Below are 5,427 nucleotides of genomic sequence, written 5' to 3'. Positions count from 1 at the left end.
TCTGTGGTCAGAATTTGTTTTAATTTGAATAAAGGCTGATAGTTTCCAAAGAAACTGTTTGGGGCTGCGTCGGTGGGAGTAACGAAATAATTTGGATATATCAACAAAGTTGAAATGGTAAATTGGCCACCGTAACGATTACAAAAGCTGACGTTTCGAGCGTTAGCCCCTCGTCGGAGCGAATAGAGGAATTGTGGGTTGTGCGTACTTTTAAAGGCGGAAAATGGAGCTACGTTTTTGGTGGGAACATGGCAACGAGAAAAACAAGAATAAATTAGTGGAATGAAAAGCGTTCGTTGATCCCTGTGAGATTTAGACTGCCGGCTTGAAAGATTTGGGTTGCTTCAAGGGTTTGTAGGTTAGATTCGCGCTAATATTTTATTCCGTAATTTTACTCACGGCAAATCGAAGTCAGATAGCTCGAACATCCCCCTCGAAGAGGTTTTACTTCCCTTTAGGAGATTTTCCAGAACGATTTGCCCTTCATAGCTCGATCCATGTTTTGCAATACGTGCAAAAGTCCCCCAAAAACAAAAAGAGAGACCTGTAGTATCAAGGAAGCTGTTTTTTTTTCTTTAAGTTTCTATTTTTACAATCAAACTTGATTAAAATGACGATGAAAATAATGAAAAGGGTAGATTAGTTGCGATTGACCACTAAAAACATGATACACCAGAGTAGAAGAAATAAATCAACGATCTATTGATTTATTGATTCCTTTTTTTTCCAAAGGAAAGAATGATGAGGAAGGAAAACAAAAAGACTTACAACTGGACAAACGACTTCTTAAATCATCCCCTTTATATCACAGTTTTTTATTTTCACTACATTCACCAAATGATAATAATAATAATAATAATAATAATAATATAAAAATTCGTTATTATTATTATTATTATTATTATCATTTGGTGAATGTAGTGAAAATAAAAAAACTGTGATATAAAGGGGATGATTTAAGAAGTCGTTTGTCCAGTTGTAAGTCTTTTTGTTTTCCCTTCCTCATCATTCTTTCCTTTGGAAAAAATTTTGTGCCAAATATGAAAGCGGTCCAGCCTAGTGGTCGAGATAATGGAGACCCCTTGCCGATCTATGATGGATGTAGTCAAGGCCACACCGGAACTTACCATATCGTGCGGCAAACGATAACATTTTATCACACATGGGTGTCATAGTTATGGAAATTGCCATCTCCCCCCATAGGTAGCCCTCATATGACGACCAATTTTGAAATTTCCTCTGTCCCCAAGGCAGCTTGGTTTTGCTAGGAGGTCATCTACTGTTTTAAATAAACCATCACGAAGCTCAAATTTCTGCACGACATGAAAAGACGACTGCTATTTTGGACTTCGTATCGGAGAGGACTCTTCACATTGATTCAGCTGATGCGGTCCACGGTTAAATAAGATATTCTAGATTTAAATAATAACATTGACTCTCTCGGGAAAGAGTCAATAAACAGAAAAAGGTCATTTCTGAATACGGTTGAGTGTACCTTGAATTCACTGCGTTGTCAGTGTTGATGCATTATCACATGACACACGCGCAGCATCGCGCTGAATAACATATTCCCCCTTACGAAAAACATTTGCAAAACTGCGAGTTGGCTCTTCCACAGTAGATCATAGCATCTAGAATCATTTTTCATCGGTGGACGTCACAACTTCTCACTGTGGACCTTTCCCGCGATAACAACAGCTACTAGTGTGCAGCGGAGGGAAGATTAGGATTTTAAAATTTGAGCTTGTTTTGAATGAATGAATGAGCTCATCGATCCTTTACCAGAACGTTATGTTTCTGTTGTCTGCCTCTCATTTTCGCAGGAAATAAAGCTCTCTGTTTGAGTGTGTGAAAGGTAAGGCGTTCTTGAGTGTACTATACTGGTTAGCGAGTTAACACAGCTTATGGGGAGTATTGAAGCAATTCACTGACCGTTCCATTTTGCATTTGGTCAAACTCAGGAGTTGGCGCATGAGGAATAAAATATTCATTCAATTCGAGGAATTTTAACAATACAATGCAATATTACTGTAGATATCCAACTACACTGCTGTTCTTGTTACCCTACTTAAGCCGAGCTTGTGATTTGTATCAAACCATTGAACATTGGACGAGTTCAGTGTGAATGGTGAACACTAACTGCTTCTTTTGGAATGAAGGACCAGATTTCTGTTGTCTGCTTTACAGTCATTGAATATTTCATCCATTACTTCAATAATTGCCTCATTTGATATTGTCATTCTGAAATTAGGGGACTAATCTTTCTTTTGACAACAGAAAACTCACCCAGAAAAACTGCGTGGAAGGTGCTCGAAGTGTGTTGTCGTTAGCACTCCTGAAAGGTGCGATAGTTATCAGTCAGTAAGCATGGGATTATCTAAATCTTTTTCTGGCTGGTCTGAACCGGAAATAAACGAAAGGCAGATTGTTAGAAAGGAGCCATTTATGATATAATTATTTGATACTTATTTTGATGGTTGAATTGCAATTACTGTGAAAAGTTCTTGTGGAGAGTGATGGACATATTTAGACTAGTAACCATTACAATGCAGCAAATATTTTTTGCTCACAAAATTAGTGTGAAAATGTCACGTGACTTAGTGCTGGGGAATAACTGATAACATTCCCTAACGATATTCCACGATTTTCCAAATTTTATGTCTAATGAGATAAAATTCTTAGTTTAGAAGGTAATTTAAGAAGAGAGAGCATTTTCCCGTAGTGATAGTAACAGGTACATATATGTTTGTTCTTAAAGTGTTACCTGACAACGCTAAGAGTGAACATCCCTTGTAGTAATATAAAAAAGGAAAGCTGCTGGTAAACATTTCATTTGAAGCATTTCAAAACTATTTGAAGGATACAGTAGCCTCCATTTGGCATGAAAATATGCCTGTCTCTTAGTCCTTGGACATTCTCTGTCACCTCAAAGCTCAAATTTTCCTTGAACTTCACTCATGGAAAAATAGTTCACTTCTTTGAACAGATAAGGGCAGCAAACAAATATCTAATCATAGTTTTACACCAAATGGACCAGTCTATGAATAAATATATGCTGTCAGCCTGGAGAATTTAGTCCCATGTCTTGAGAGTGTAACAAAGCTGTTCTCCTAATAGAATCAGAATTTGCCTGGCTCTCAAAAGCTTCCAAACAGGAAAAGAGGAACAAGTTGCCTAAAGACAAAGTTTCCTTTAGCATCTGAGCTCTTTTAGAGCGTGGCCCATGGCGAGAGTTAAGACTTAGTTGCAAGGAAATAATTTGGATATATCAGCAAAGTTGAAATGGTAAATTGGCCACCGTAACGATTACAAAAGCTGACGTTTCGAGCGTTAGCCCTTCGTCGGAGCGAATGGAGGAATTGTGGATTGTGTGTGCTTTTAAAGGCAGAAAATGGAGCTACGTTACTGGTGGGAACATGGCAACGAGAAAAACAAGAATAAATTAGTGGAATGAAAAGCGTTCGTTGATCCCTGTGGGATTTAGACTGCCGGTTTGAAAGATGAGCTTTTGTTCAAGATTTTAACGGCTTTCCGTGCTATCTAAGTGTAAGGAAAGACCGCAGATTGCCATGTGTTGCTTAGAATGATTAGGTAAATTAAAATGTCTAGCGACTGGTTTCGATGTGTCCTTGTCATTCCTTTCCACGTCTCGAAGGTGTTCTCGGAATCAGTCACCTAGTCCTCTGCCTGTCTCGCCGATGTATATCTTTTTGCAATAAGTGCAAGTTATGCAATAGATTACATTGGCGGAGGTGCACGTGAAGTGATCGGTGATCTTAATGGATCGTTTAGGTCCCAATATTTTATCAGTGTTGTGAATGAAAGGACGCGTTTTGCATCGTGCACGAGCGCATTTAAAAGTGCTTGGTTGGTCATTAGTCTGAAAAGAACTTCTGACCAAAAAGTTGCCTATGTATCTATCCAAATAGGCAATATCTATATTGCCTATTTGGTCAGAAGTTCTTTACAGGCTGTTTGCTCATTCCAGAAATTGATTTAACGGTTTTCCACAGTACTCTGGTGTTGTCTTGATTGTTCTCAAGTTTTGAGACGTAGTACTTTCGTTTGGCACTCCTTAACAACCCAACTGCCTTATTTCTGACATTCTTGTACTCAGCCGAATCGAAGGGGTCTTTTGAACGCTTAGCTTTTTTCAGGAGCGTGTCCCTTAGCCTCAGTTGTTTTAAAATAGCATTTGACATCCAAGGGGTTTGGGTGACAACTGCGACCCGCTTGTTTCGCCACGGACAATGTAGATCCAGTGCTTCATTGAATAAAATCTCCCACGATTCCAGCATATCATCGATTTCATCAAAAACAAAAATAGTATCCCATGGGGTCTGCTCAAGGGTTAACTTGAATTGTTCTTCGCTAAACCTTTTCGTGTCACGATACCGAATGTAAGTGTTACCTTTTGACGCGTTACGAGTACGACGCTCAAGAGCATTGTTATATATCCTCACTGCAAACAATGGCAAGTGATCAGCAAACCCGATGACGGGGCAAATCATATTCTGTATTCTTTGAGGTTGATTGGAAAAGATGCGATCCAGACACGTTTAGCTAATTGGTCTTGTTGGAACATTTAGGAGCTGATCAAAATTCATAGTCTTCAAACCTTTACTGAGACTATGTTTATTAAATTTTGACCGATTGAGCGCGTCTATGTTAAAGTCCCCCAGTAGAATCATTTCTTTGTTCAGGAGATAAGCTTGCTCAATATTTGCCTCTAGGCGAATGTCGTCTGCCAACGAGTGTGAGGGCGGGCGATAAATTCCGGAGATAAAAAGCGATCGATTTGACTCAAAAGGAAAAGCCTCAAGCCAAATAATCTCAGCGTTTTCAAAGTCAGCGTTTTCAAAGTCGGTTCTACTCTTGACACGCAGATCATGACCGACAAAGGCTAGTACACCACCACCACATCTTGGTATTCTATCAAAGCGATAAAATGTAAATCCAGGAACAGTATATAATGAATCTGGAATGTTGGGCTTCAGAAACGTTTCGTTTAGAAAAAGTACATGGACCTGCGGCCCACCAGACTTTCCAAGAAGGAAGAACTTGATTTGCTCAAACTTAGCTGAAGTTAAACGATTAACGTTCCAGTGCCCAAACCTTAATCCCCTCTCTCCAAGACCAAGATCAAAATAAGAGAACAACTCTCGCCGTTTCAGATTCCCAGGTACAGGTTCCAACTGTGAGTTGTCAGTCGTGTCGTTGAGGTCGCCTGATGTGTCACGCGGAAACGTTCGAGTAGAATGACCGCCTTCCGATTCTTCAGTTGTAATTGGTGTATCACTCAGCGGTGGCAAGGTGCAAGTGGCATAGTTCCAATCTGGTCAGATCTATCTAGATAGTACCGAAAGGTTGTGCGCGACATACGAAGACACTTAGCATGCGACCATTTGTTGCAACTTGAGCACAAAA

This window comes from Stylophora pistillata, chromosome 9, assembly GCF_964205215.1.
Source record: "Stylophora pistillata chromosome 9, jaStyPist1.2, whole genome shotgun sequence".
Classification (NCBI taxonomy): domain Eukaryota; kingdom Metazoa; phylum Cnidaria; class Anthozoa; order Scleractinia; family Pocilloporidae; genus Stylophora; species Stylophora pistillata.
Note: the sequence above shows the minus strand (reverse complement) of the source record.